Source organism: Callospermophilus lateralis, chromosome 6 (assembly GCF_048772815.1).
Source record: "Callospermophilus lateralis isolate mCalLat2 chromosome 6, mCalLat2.hap1, whole genome shotgun sequence".
Lineage (NCBI taxonomy): Eukaryota > Metazoa > Chordata > Mammalia > Rodentia > Sciuridae > Callospermophilus > Callospermophilus lateralis.
The window spans coordinates 138,322,876-138,338,054 of NC_135310.1; the positions used below are offsets into that span (position 1 = coordinate 138,322,876).

The 15,179-nt window shown below is 34.9% G+C and overlaps 1 protein-coding gene across 1 annotated transcript in view; it reads right to left on the reverse strand.

Annotated features, from left to right (window-relative positions):
- Gmds (GDP-mannose 4,6-dehydratase) overlaps positions 1-15,179 on the reverse strand; it is a 642,352-nt gene that overhangs the window by 111,418 nt on the left and 515,755 nt on the right. The window lies entirely within an intron of this gene.

Below are 15,179 nucleotides of genomic sequence, written 5' to 3' on the forward strand. Positions count from 1 at the left end.
TAGCAGCAGGTATTGGTTCTCTTGTGGTTGCAGGCCATTCTTACAACTTTCTTCTTGCAATCTAACAAGATTCATCACAGAAAATTAGTCAAGACAAGTATTTGTCTGTTTGGTTTATCCTACCATCATCTTAGTTGTAGGAGAAAGGTGTTTCTTTTTTGTATTACTTAGTATGAAGTGGACAGAAAGTGAAAACCAAAACATAACACTAAAAAGAGCCCTGATAAAACATCCTCCCGCCCCTCCTCTAAACAAATACCCTATAGAAATGTTCAAAGGAAATAGCTGTTGTCATATGGCTGGCATTCCTTTAAGAATGTCTGCATGTCTCATCTTTTATCAGGATGGCCTGTGGTACTGATCTGCTTCCCTAAATATATTCTACTAACCCAAAGTCAAATTAATGTGCTATTTTCTAATAAATGCAAAGCTAAATCACTCAAATGATATAAAAATACTCAAGAGGGAATAGCTCTTTCAATTTTAAATGTACAGATGGCAATTCAGGTGTCAAGTCTTTTCAGTGTATATAAACATTTCCCAAAACAGAGGCAGAAATGGGAAGAGAACACAGATTTTAAGACAACTAAAGTAAGAATGTTCCAGATACTGATCAATACGAAGAGGAACTAACATGTATGATGAGGCTATAGAGAAAGTCTAGAACCAAGGGAAAATATCTCTGACCTTCCTTTAAGCAAAGATAGTACAGGGGGTAAGAATTACAAGTGGCAGAATGCTATCTGTGTTAACTAGTAGTGCCACTAATGAAGTTAGAAACTTTGGCTTCACCAAATCTTGCTGATTCTGTCTATCATGAATCAACCTCTCCCTCCCTCTTCAGGCCATCAGTTCCTCACAGCCCCTTCCCTGCAAGGCAGCTTCAACAGCCCTCTGCGGGGAAGCATGGCGACTTCCCTGGAGCTTGCCAGGGTCAATCACACTAACCATGGAACCTGGGGAAATTAGAGTGACAATGAGCAATCTTGGAAGGCCTTTCTGGACAAGTTGGCTTTGGGGAATATCCATTCGTGTTCAATTAAGTATTTATAGAGGGCCTGTTGCAGGCAGCTGTTTGTGAGCATTGATGCTACCCTGGGAAAGAGACAGATGCTAGTGCTGTCTCAATCACTTAACAGCTGCTGACCTAGAGGGCAGCAGGTACTTATACAACTTGTTGGGAGAGGTGCTGTGGTTTGGGGAGAATTTGCTTCTAGTGATAGAGCTTAAGACCCAAATTGCATGCAGTGAAAATTGTCTTTGAAAACTCCATCATATCTAACTTTATTCAATCAGAATTTGGGCTCTTGAAGGCTTAAAAGCCAAGCCTCATCTTTGTTCTTTTGGCATTTGGTTGCGGCTTCTCTTTCCCAGAGGTTTGCAGGCCTGGATCTGTTTTTCATGCAAATATTACATCACAAAGTTTTTTTTTTTTTGGAAAGAATGTCAACAAGAGGATGCAAAATGCAACATAAAGGAAAGTGGCAACTCTTTCTTTTTCTTCCTTCTTTATTGTGTCCAACTACAACTAAAATTTTTTAAAAAAATGTTCAGATCTGACTCTGCCACTCCCTTGCAGGGTGACCTAGGGAGGGTACTGAACCATACTGGGCCTCAGTTTCCTCCTCAGTGATATAGTACCCAATCCCTGGAATGAAGATGCCTAAGTGTGCAGCTTCTGGCATGCTTTCTGGCTCACACTAGATGCCCACCACACATGATACTGAGCACATGCTGTTTCTCTCTGCCTGTGTCCCCTTTCTCTAGTAATAGCACCCTAATGTTGGGGAAGACTCAGATCCTCTCCTATTCAAGCTGTGGACTTCCAGTGGAGCTGCCTATCATGTACTTCTCTCTCAAGGACCACAGGAAAAGGCCTGGGATCCAATTCCATTGTGGCTACAATGACTGGTCTTGAGATGATCACAAAGCCCAACTGTCTTTTTCTGTCATCACCTAGTCACTCATAGCAAATGCTTATGCAGAGCTCAGACTCAGGCAGGTGCTGTTCATATACCTAATAACCTGCTCACTCTGCTCTATACCTGTGGGGCTGGGACTCTTACTATCCCTACTTTATAGTTAGGGGAACAGAGACAAATACAAGATAAATAACTGTCCTAGGAAGTCACAGAGTTGGGATCCAGCCCAGGAATGTGATGATGGGTCTTTGATTTTAATAATATTACACCACACTGGGTGCAGATGAAGATGAATGACTTTGGGATGAAACTGACTAAATCATGAAATAAAATAATTAGGTAGGATTCTTGGAAGAAAGAAGCATGTTCATGTATAGTAGTCCTCTGTTATATGCAGGGGATATGTTCCAAGACCAAGGATAGTACCAATGGAGTGTGTGTGTGTGTGTGTGTGTGTGTCTCTCTCTGTGTGTGTATGTATGCTGTTTTTTCTACATATATTATTATTATTATGATTTAGTTGTAGTTCTGAAATGTTTCCCAAAGTATTATGCATACAGAGGTGGGGCTTCAGGGCAATGATTGGTGAGAGCTCTGACCTATTCAGTGAATTAATCAGTAAGAGTGAACAATTACTAATAAAATAGAACAAGTATAACAATATACTGTAATATAATTGCCAGCATCACCACTCTTGACACTTTGAAGCCATAAATATGGAAAATAGGCATTATTTGAACACAAAGGCACTGGGATACCATGACAATTGACCTACTAATCAAGATATCTACTAAATGTCTCCTGGGCAGGTGGCATATATGGTGTGGATATGCTGGACAGACAATTCACAACATGTGTGGGAAAGATGGTGTGAGATTTCATCATGCTATTCAGAATGGTGCACAATTTAAAACTTATGAATTGTTTATTTCTGGAAATTTCCATGTAATATTCTGAATTGCTGCTGACTGCCAGTAATTGACATCTCCAAGTGAAGCCACAGATAAGGAGGGATTACTGTACTCTTGAAGTCCTATAAAGCAGGTTTCCCAAATTGGACACAACATTGATCTTAGTCTCTTAAGAATCTTTCAGATCCTATGTGCTGCCTTTGTTTCTGTCTGGTTTCTAACTGTGAGGGCTCTGCTCCCAAGAAATCAAGAAAGGCTCAGTGGTCCTCTCAGAAGCTCACAGCTGCAGCAGAGGAGCAGCCAGGGCCAGGCATGGGACACTGCCTGTGGCTTTCCTCTTCCTCTTCCAGCTGAGATTGGTATGCTGACCTGAAGGCTCTAGAAGACCCAAAGAAAGGAGATTGAAAAAACAAACAAACAGTGAAACATAAATGGTAGACACATTCACAAAACTGTCATGATTTTATTATTTGGCCTGGTGAAGTAAGTTGACATTATTAGATAAATCACACTTTAAGTATCACTAGAAGAGTTTAGCACCAGAATTTTTCTTTTCTTTTCATTTTGGAATATTCACATATGCAAAATAAGATATCTTTGGGATAGAACCAAAATCTAAACTAGAAATTCATCTATATTTCATATATACCTTATACACAGCCCGAAAGTTAAGTTTGCACAATATTATAGTGTGCTTGAGTTCTTTCTTTCTTTTTTTTAAAAAGACAACAATTTGTGACAGTTCTTATGGTTCCCCAGGTTGACTGGGCTCACTTGAGATGTCTTTACTTGGGGTTTCTCCTGGGGTCAGATACTTGGGACTGCAGACATCTGAAGGCCTGATTGTGTTGACCACTCAGGTTGCTTTGCCTGTGTGGCTAGCAGTTTGATGTTGGCTAGGGTCTCAGCTGATGCTGTCCAGGTATGAATGTCCTCTGCATGTGGTGTGGCTGTGACCCATCAAAGGATGTGGAATTTTGTGCTTGTGGTGTTCTATCAGTGCTCAAAGTTTCAGATTCTGGAGTATTTTGAATTTTAGGTTAGGAATATTCAACCTGTATAGAATAAATATGATGAATGTTCTACAAACTCAACTCCACTGATAAGAGGTAAAAAGAACTGAAATAGTTACTGGTACACAGGAGAGTACCATTTTGTTTAGGTGACAAGAAGTGTGACAGGCTACCACTCAGAAGACTATTATTAAAAGCACGAAGTAAGGTCTTTCATTCATCTAGAATGCTGAACCATCACATCTCTCTTTCTGGGAAGAAGGTGAAAAAAATTTATCAGCCAGGCATTTTGCCTATAATCCCAGCAACTAGAGAGGCTGAGGCAGAAGATTGCAAGTTCAAAGCCAGCCTCAGCTACTTAGTGAGACCCTGTCTCAAAATAAAAAGGGCAGGGGATGTTTCTCAGTGGTTAGAGTTAACTAGTTGGTACCACCACAACAAACAAACAAAAATACAAAAGCAAACAAACAAACCCAAAACCCCTTATGGTTTCATCAAAATGTTCTGTGTCTACCATTCAAAGGCATTTTTAAATGAATCATGAAAAGCATGTGTAATTTTAGTCTGTCATTGGAAACAAAATGGAGATGACAAGATTTTCAAAAGAGGTCACTGCTCTTTTTGAAATTTCATTTGAAATTTCAAATGGACTTTAGCAAAAATGGTGTAGCTATTTAGTAGGAATTTTCTGCTGAGGGAAAAAACAGCAATGAAAAGGCCTATCTTAGGGACAGAAAGGAGTCAGATATACTAACTGTCTGCTGCTCAGTTCTGAATGAGAGAGAAATATTTCCAAGCTAGTGATCCAGAGGATACTGTTGCTGGTGCAGGACTTAAATATAGATCTCAAAATTAAACTTGGACTGGTGTAGCTCAGTGGTACAGCATGTGCAAGGCCCCAGCATAAAAAAGTCTAAAAATAAATAAATTAAAATAAGCTTAGAAGCCTGGCATGCTGGCATCTGTCTGTAATTCCAGTAGCTTAGGAGGCTGAGGCAGGAGGATCTCAAATTCAAAGCAGCCAGCCTCAGCAAAAATGAGATGCTAAGCAACTCAGTGAGACCCTGTCTCTAAATAAAATATACAATCAGGCTAGGGATGTGGCTCAGTGATTGAGTGCCCCTGAGTTCAATCCCTGGTACTTAAAAAAATAAGTAAGCTTAGAAAATGTTGTGTTAAAACTAAGTTAAATAGTTCCTTTACTGTATATAGCTCTTTTAACATGCTATGGTGGTTATTGGTTCTCCAAGAGAAAGTTAAGGTATATAATATTTTCTAAATAGGCTAGGCATGGAATGCCATTTTCAAACAGTATCTCCAGTTTGGGAAAGACTACTTGAGTATAAATAAACAAACAAACAAACAAATAAACAAATAACATTTAGCCCATAGGATTATAGGACCAAAGGATATTGTGATGACTGCATTCAGGACATTATCTCCAAGATGGAAGAAGAACAAGGTCTCATATTCACTTTTCAGAAGAGTGTCTGACATGAGAAATCATTTGTAAGACAATACCAAATGTTTAGAATTGTGTTTAAAGTGAATTTTTTTAAATTACAAAAGCACCCAAGTTCATTATAGAATTGGGAAATAGAGAAAAGTATAGGATAGAAAACTAAATAATAATACTACATCCCCCCCACCCCTTCCCCTTTTTAAAATTTTGAGACAGGTTGCCCTGGCTGGCTTTAGCAAATTAAAGCTTCCATAGCCTCCCAAGCAACTTGGATTACCACTATACCCAGCTGCTTCGGCAATCACTAACTGGCTTTCTATCCCTACAAATTAATCTTTCTTAGAATTTAATTTAAACAGAATCATACATATATATTCTTCTATGTGTGATATTTTTTTCACCAAGTATAAGTAAAATTTTAATATTTATCTATGTTGCAATTTATCTACGTTGCAAAAGTTTATGCATTTTTATCACTGAGTAACATTCCATTGTGTGGATATAGTACATTTGATTATATAATCAGGAAGAAATGTTTTATTAGAAATAAAACTGACTTCATTAACAAGACTCCTAAAGCACAAGAAGTAAAATCAAGAATCAATAAATGGGATGGATTCAAACTAAAAAGTTTCTTCTCAGCAAAATAAACAATCAATAATGTGAAGAGAGAGCCTATAGAAGGAGAGAAAATCTTTACCACATGCACATGAGATAGAGCACCAATCTCTAAGATATATTAAGAACTCAAAAAACTTAACACTAGAAAACAAATAACCCAATCAATAAATGGGCTAAGAAACTGAACAGACACGTCACTGAAGAAAAAATACAATCAATCAATAAACATATGAAAAAATGTTCATCATCTCTAACAATTAGAGAAACGTAAATCAAAACTACTCTAAGATTTCATCTCACACCAGTCAGAATGGCAATTATCAAGAATACAAGCAATAATAAGTGTTGGCAAGGATATGGGGAAAAAGGTACCCTCATACATTGCTGATGGGACTGCAAATTGGTGCAACCACTATGGAAAACAGTATGCAGAATCCTCAAAAAACTTGGAATGAAATGACCATTTGACCCAGCTATCCCACTCCTTGATTAACACCTAAAGGACTTAAAATCAGCATACTACAGTAACACAGCCACATCAATGTTTACAGCAGCTCAATTCACAATAGCTAAACTGTGGAACCAACCTAGATGCTCTTCAACAGATGAATGGATAAAGATAATGTGGTACATATACACAATGGAATATTACTTAGCCTTAAATAAGAATGAAATTATGGCATTTGCAGGTAAATGGATAGACATGGAGGATATCATGCTAAGTGAAATTAGCCAATCCTAAGAACCCAAAGTCCTAATGTTTTCTCTAATAAATGGATGCTGATCCATAATGGGTGGGTAGTAGGGAAGAATGAAAGAACTTTGAATTGTGTGGAGGGGAGTGTGAGGAGAGGTGGGGTAGTGGGGATGGGATGGATGGTAGAATAAGATGGACATTTTTACCCTATATACCCATGATTACACTACCAGTGTGACTCAGTACCATGTACAGCCAGAGGAAGGCGAAGTTGTGCTCCATTTGTGTACAATGTATCAAAATACATTCTACTGTCATGTATAACTAATTAGAACAAATAAGAAAAAGTCTTGCATTAGTTCTATTTTGTTTAACATACTTATCTCTAGGATTTGTAAAATGAGGTATTACATTGAAAATTTTTAATTCTTTAAATACTTATTTAAAAAGGAAATAAAATTGCTATGCATATTCATGTGAAAGTTTGGACACATATTGTGATTTTTCACTGGTAAATTTGTATCATTGTTGGTTACATTTAAAATGTATATTAGATTTTATAAGAAAGCCAAAATATTTTTCTAGTGTGGTTGTACCATTACTTTCACAAGTACTATAGGAGTTCCAGTTGCTTCACATCTTCATCAACACTCAGCACTGGTCATTTTTCATTGTAGCCATTCTAAAGAGAGTGTTACGGCCTCACTTTGTGGCTTCAATGTAGCTTTCTGGGGCGGGGCTGGGGCTCAGCAGTAGAGCACTTGCCTCCCACATGTGAGGCCCTGGGTTTGATCCTCAGCACCACATAAAAGCAAATAAATAATAGAATAAAGGTATTGTGTCCATTTGTAACTAAAAAATAAATATTAAAAATATATAGCTTTCTCAGGTAACAAAGCATGTTGAGCATATTTTCATGTGCTCAATGGCTATTTGTATATTTTCTTGTATGAAGTATTCAAATTTTTTATTAAGTTGTGTTAATGTTGAATTATGTTTTATATTCTACATATAAGAATTGTGTCCATATATACATATTACAATTATTTTGTTCCCAGACTCTGGCTTTCTCATTGTTTTCATAATGATCACTTTTAAAGAGCAGAGAATTTTGAAGTGTTATTCATTTTATCATTTTTTTCTGATTTTGGGGATTGAACCCAGAGCCTTGCACATGGTAGGCAGAGGCTCTACCACTGTGCTACATTCCTACCCCCCCATTAAAAAAAATGTTTCTTGCTTTTGGTGTCCTAAGAAATCCTTGCCTTTTTTTTTTTTCAAACTGACCTACATATATAATGAAAACACACACAACACAAGAAACTAAAAAGTAATAAACTGTATGATTACAAAGAGATGAACTACTTAAAAATTTAAAATATTTGCTATTTGTAAAGCACTGTTAAGAACCTGAAAAGATAAGCCATAGATGAGGAAACTATATTTATATAAAAATTTAATAACAAAACAATCTAGAAAATCTTTGACTACCCCAAAGTTGCAAAGCTATTCTAATTTTTATCTAGCAGTATGTTAATTTTAGCCCTTACATTTAAATCTATAATCCATTTGTGTGTGTGTGTGTGTGGTATGAGGTATCTGCTGAATTTCACTCCCCAACCCACATCATTATTTAGTGTGCCAGTATCATTTGTTGAAAAGACTAGTCTTTTCCAACTGAATTATCTTTGTGGAAATTCAGTTGCCCATATAAGTTTGGGTTTATTTCTGAAAAGTTTTATTCTTTTCTATTGATCTTTATGTCTAACCTTATGTCAATACCATGTTTAAACTTTAAAAATGTTAAATGAGGCAGTAAACATTCTCCACCTTTTTTTCCCCCAGAAACTCTAAATCCTCTGCATTTCTGCACAAACTTTGTCAATCTCTATTAAAAAAAGTGTGATCTTGATTAGAATTATACTCAATCTATAGATCAGTTTGAAGAAAATCAACATCTTATTAACATATGTCCTCCAGTCCAAGAATATGGTGTATTTCCCCTTTATTTAGGGCTTGGTCAATAGCTTCTAGATTTTAGTGTATGAATCTTTCATATATTTTATTAAATTAATCTCTGAGAATTTCATGTTTTTCTGATTCTACAATGTGAGGTATTTTTCATTTCAATTTTCAATTGTTTATTGGTAGTACACAAAACTACAACTGATTTTTATGTATAGAGTTTGCACCTGCTGATAGATACACCTGCTTAGCTCTAGTTGTTGTTTTTGTAGATTACTTAGGTTTTCTATGTTTGTAATCATGTTACCTGTGAATAAAGGTAAATATTCTTCCTTTAATTTCTTTTTGAATAGGATTTCCAAGACAAAGTTAAAAATGATTTCTAGGGCCAAAGCAACTTTGGCCCTTACTTTAGGAGAAAAGTATTCAGTCTGTCATCATCAAGTATGATAACTGTGTTTTTCTTAGATGCCATTTAACAGCTTAAGGAAATTTCCTTTCAATTTCTACCTTGTTGAATTCTTTTTTATTATTTATAATAAATAGTCATTGAGTTTTTCAAGTGCTTTTTCTGCATGTGTTTTTTAAAAAAGTCACATTTCTCTCTTTTTTGCCCAGGCTGGCCTTGAACTTGAAAACATATTGCCTCAGCCTTCCAAGTAGGTGAGATTACAGTGTATGTCACAATATTTGCCTCCTCTGTATACTTAATACGGTGAATTACATTCATTTTCATATGTTAAACCAACCTTGCCTTCTTGGGATAAATTCCACTTTATCACAGTGTATGAACATTATATATTTTGAGATTCAACTTGATTATATTTTATTAGTAATTTTGTGTTTCTATGATTATGTGGAATACTAGTCTATATAGATTTCTTTCTTTACAATGTTTTTATTCTTAGTACCAGGGTAATGCTGTCCCTGTAAAATGAGTTGGAAAGTGTTCATTCTTCAAAATAAATAAAGCAAGATTATTACTTTCTTTCTTAAATTCTTGCTAAAATTCACCAGTGAAAATCAGTTTCTTTTTCTTTTCTTTTCTTTTTTTTTTTTTTTTTTTGTAGATTCAAACAGCAACTCTTTATTCCCGAACTCTCACGGGCACTCTACACACACGTTCTGGGGAAAATCCACACCTCCACCGGGCTCTGCATCCCAAATACTCTCTGAATCCCGTGAGAACTCAAGGGGAACTCAAGGAGAATGAGGCAGCAGGATACGCCCTATTCCCAGCAGGATCCACACCCTAAACCTGGAACCACCCTAAACCAGGATCCGCCCTGGTCCTTGATCAGGGTCACCTTTCTCAAACATTCATGCAATGTCACTGCAAATGACCTGGGTCCAAGGCAAGCCCATTTCCACAATGGAGAGTCCTCCCTCTAAGCAACATTGGGTAGGCTGACAAGGAAATTGCCATGCGTCATTCCTACTTGGCTATGGCTCTCAGCATTTATCTGTCTTTTTTATATAAGCCATCCTGCAAATATTATCTCCTATTTTGTCTTTCCTCTTTATTGATAGCATTCCTTGAAGCAAAAATTTTTTTGATAATGTTCTCTTTCTCTATTTTTAATTTGTCACTTGTATGATCTAAGAAATTATCGCCAAATGCAACTTAACAAGAGAAAATCAGTTTCTTTAACAGACATAGAATTATTAAGATTTCTATTTGTTCTTGAGTCAGTTTTGGCAACTTGTGTCTTTTATAAAACAACACCATTTCCTTTAATTTGACAAATTGGCAAAAAAAAATTCTTCATAACATTCCCTTATTAGTCTATTAATGTCTGTAGGAGCTGTAGTGATGACTCTTCTTTTATTTCTACTATTTATAATTTTTGTCTTTTCTTTTTCTCCTCATCATTATGGACAGAGATCTATCCAAGTTTTGGTTACATATACTTTTTCTGTAGTGTTTTTGTTTTTCTATTTCATCAATCTCCATTTTTACTTTATAATAGAAATATCCTTCCTTCTGAATGCTTTGGTTTAATTTACTCTTTTTTTTTCCCCCTAGCTTTTTAAGTAGAAAACAAGGCAGCTGTTCAAGGAGCTTTCCCTTTTTTTCAATATTAATATAGAAAGGCATAAACTACTCTTTAAGCACTGTGTTAGCTGTATCTTATAAATTTTAATTTTCTGCTCTTACTTTCATTCAGTTCAAAATATTTTCTAATTTTTCTTGAGATATCCACTTTGACCTGTGAATCACTTAGAAGTTTGTGGATTTTTAAATATTTTTCTGTTTTTTAATTCTAAATTAATTTCATTTTGGTCAGAAAGCATAATTTCAATTCTTTAAAATTTATGGAGACTACTTTCATGGCACAGAATATGGTCTGCTTTGGATGACTGTTGCAGGTACTCTTAAAAAGAATGTAAATACTGCTGTTTTGGTTAATGGATGATATATTTTATAACACTAATTAGGTCAAGCAGTTTATTATGTTGTTCATGTCTTCTATGTCCTTTGTTTTTGTCTACTTGTTTGTTAGTTATAGAGAAAGGAATGTAAAAATTTGCAAGCACAAAGTTTGTCTGTTTCTCTCAGTTCTATCAGTATTTTGAAGAAGGTATAAATGTGTATATTTTAAACTGCTGTATCTTCATCATGAATTGATCCCTTAACATTGTGAAATCACTCTTTTTATTCATTGTAAATTGTGAAGTCTAATTTTTCTCATACAATATAACTCTTTCAGATTTCTTATGATTAGTGTTTGTATACTGTAATTTTTTATCTTATTACTTTAAATCTGTGTTTTTTTTTTTAAAGAGTCTCTTGTAGATAGGACATTGCTTTTCAAGTCTGACAATATCTCCCTTTTAACTGGAGTATTTAAATAACTTACAATTGACATAATTATCAATATAGTACCATTTCTATTTGTCCAATATGATATTTGTTCTCATTTTCTCTTTTCCTGCTCTCTTTTGGTTGAGTATTTAGAATTGCAACTAACTCCATTATTGGCTTATTGTTGTTCTTTGTTTTGTTTTAGTAAAGCTACAGAATTTATAGTATGGACTTTAACTTACTGTAATCTATCTTCAAACAATTTATACCAGTTCACCTTTAATGTAAAACCCTTACAACAATGTAATATTTAAATATTTCCATCTCCCCCCTACAACTCTGTGCTACTGTTGTTACACAACACACACACACACACACACACACACACACACACACACAGTATTAGAAACCCCATGGTAAATTATTTTGAATTTAAACATCATTTTAAAAGATATTTAGGAATAGGGGGCATTAATATTTTTCCCACATATTTACTATTTATTTTGCTGTTCATTTCTTTATAGATCCAGGTTTCAAATTAGTATCATTTTTCTTTTGCCTCAATGTTTGCTGGCAATGAATCATCTCAACTTCTATTTGAAAAAGGAAATCTTGAATTAATGACTGTTTAAAAAATATTTTACCTAGGCATAGAATTCTAAGTTCTAGGTTTTTGTTAGCAGCTTAAACCTATTGTATTCTGCCTTGCGTATTTTTTTTGGGGAAAAGGGGGTCTTTTTTTTCCTATTTGTTCTTCTGTAAGTAGCTATCTTTCTTCTTTAGCTATCTTAAGATTTTCTCTTTAGTATTTATTTATTTAATTATTTTATATTTTTTAGTTGTCGATTGGCCCTTTATTTTTTATTTGCTTGTGGTTGAGAATCAAACCCAGTGCCTCACATACACCAAGCAAGCGCTCTACCACTGAGCTACAACCCCAGCCCTAGCATTCATTTTTGGTATTTTGATTATGAAGTGTGACTTTCTTTGTGCTTATTCTTCTTGGGGTTTATTATGCCTCTTGGATCTGTGGTTTTATTGTCTTCATGACATTTGGGGGAATGGTCATTATTTAATTATTTTTCTGTGATTCTCCCCCTTTTTCTCCCTTGGACTTCAATGGCATGTCAGGTTGCTTAATAATTGTCCCCAAGTTCCTGAAACTATCCTCTCTCTTTTTTCTCCCACTAGTCTTTTTCCTTCTGTGCTTTCTCTTGGATCATTTCTATTATTATGTCTCCATACACACTGTCATTTTCTGTAGTATCTAATATGCTCTTTTTTTAAAAAAAATTTTTTAGTTGTAGATGGACACAATACCTTTGTTTTATTTATTTATTTTTATGTGTTATTGAGGATCGAACCCAGTGCCTCATTCTTGCAAGGCAAGTGCTCTGCCACTGAGCCACAATCCCAGCCCTCTAATCTACTCTTAATGCCAACAATGAATTTTAAGATTTCAGATATTTAGTTTTTTATCTCTAGAAGTTCCATTGGTTTTTTTAAAAAAAAAGTTTTGCTATTTACCACTCTCTCTGCAATGTGCTCCTGTCTTTCTTAGAAAACCTGAACATCATTATAATAGTTATTTAAACATCTTTGTGTGCTTGATTTTTATCCTGGCTATAGGTCATGTTTTCCTGCTTCTTGACATGACTACTAAGTTTTGATTGAAAGCTGAACATAATGAATTCTGTGTAGTTGAGTGTCAAGATTTACTGTTTTCCTGTAAAGAATGTGGGGCTTTGTAATGGCAGGAAGCTAGGTTATTTGTGTCCAGTTCCATCCTTTTCAGAGCTGTATTTAAACCTGGTTAGCCTAAGTCTAGAGTAGACTTTGCTCTACGGAACAGCTTATTGCTGAGGCAGAGCCCTTCTGGAATCTGTACTGTACTCTCTGAGGGATCCACAGGTTGCCCCATCATGTATGGCTGAGTCTTCAAAGCCTTCTAGTCTTGGATGAACTGGAAGAAACATTCACCTTCCGCTCCCAGGTAGTTCTGTGTCTAAGTTCTTGTGGCATTTCTTACACACATGCCTCTTATTATTATTAAGCGAAGACTTAAGAGGACCTCTGTAGATTTCTGGAGCTCTGTTCCATATAGATCCCCTCTCTCTAGAATTCTGTCCTATAAAGTCCAGGTCCCTCTGACTATGAATTATGATATCTGCCTCCTCAATTCAGCAGGACAGTTGTTCTAAGCTTGGGGTTCTCCTTGCTTGCTCCTTGTATTCCCAGGGAGAAAGCAGGACAGGGTGATTACAGAGCTCCTCTAATTCATTTCTTTTCTAACAGAGATCTCAATCCCATACTGCTTGCCATCCAGTATCTAAAACAATTATTTCATGTATTTTGTCTACTTTCCTAGGTTTTTAAAGATAAAAGGATAAATCTAGTTTCTTTTATTCCATTATAGCTAGAAGTGGAAATCCTTTCTTATGGTTCAAAAATGAATCTTAGAAAATAGTTTGGTGGTTACTCAAAAACTTAAACACAGAATTACCATATGACTTAGAAATTCTACTCCTAAACCCAGATCCAAAAGAATCAAAAGCAGAGACTCAAATAGATATTCATGAACACATATTCACAGCAGTATTTTTCACAGAAGCCAAAAGTATCCACTAACAGATGAATGAACCAATAAAATGTGGTATACACACAAAATAATATTATTCAGTCTTTAAAAAGATGTTTAATGTTATAGTGTGTATGAACTTTGAAGACATTATGCTAAGTGAAATAAGACAGTCATAAAAAGACAACTACTGTTGGTTCCACTCATATGAGGTACCTAGAATAGACAAATTCATAGAGATAGAAAGCAGAACAGAGGTTATCAGAACTAGGGAAAGAGGAATTACTATTTAATGGTTATCAAATTTCTCTTTTTAGGATGATGAAATAATTCTGAAAATGGATAGTGGTGATGGTTAAACAACAATGTAAAGGTAATTAATACCACTAAACTGTATATTCAAAAATGATTAAAATGACAGAGATATGAAAAATTGTGGTATATATGTATATTAAGAATTGTAATGCAAAAAAAGTACATGTATAATGGCATAAATTGACATGAACATACTTTATATACAGAGATACAAAAAAATGTGCTCTATATGTGTAATAAGGATTGTAATGCACAAAAATGATTAAAATGATGAATTCTATGTTACCTATATTTTAGCACAATTAAAAAATCATTAAAAATAAAAATTTCATCTGTAATGATTTCCCACACATCTTTCAAATATTCAACTAATAAAATATGACTTAAACATTTGTATAATGCAATATGTAGATGTAGTACATGATTATAAACTGAATTGGTTTGGTATAAAGTAGAGCATCAGCCAAACTGCCAAAACTCAAATGTGATCTGATGATTAGATGGGAGTAATTCATCACTGTGAATTTCCTGAGATTGATGGTTATATTGTGTTTATGCAGAAGAATATCTTGTTTTAGGAAATGCACATACCAGTTCAGGATCGTTGGGCACCAGATCACAACTTACCCTCAATGGTTTAGAGAAAAGGAGACTATAATGTATTTGAAGCCTTTCTGTAAGCTTTTGATGGTTTCAAATTTAAAAAATATATGATGGAAGTAGTAAAATGTGGGAAATTATTATCACATTGGTCTAGAAAGAGTACAATTAGACCCAGTAGAATCATATTAAAAGATGGTATTTACACTGTGATAAAAAATTTTAAAAATAAAATTAAAATTAAAAATTAAAAACATTTAAAAATAAGAGAGATAAAAGAAATTAGGAA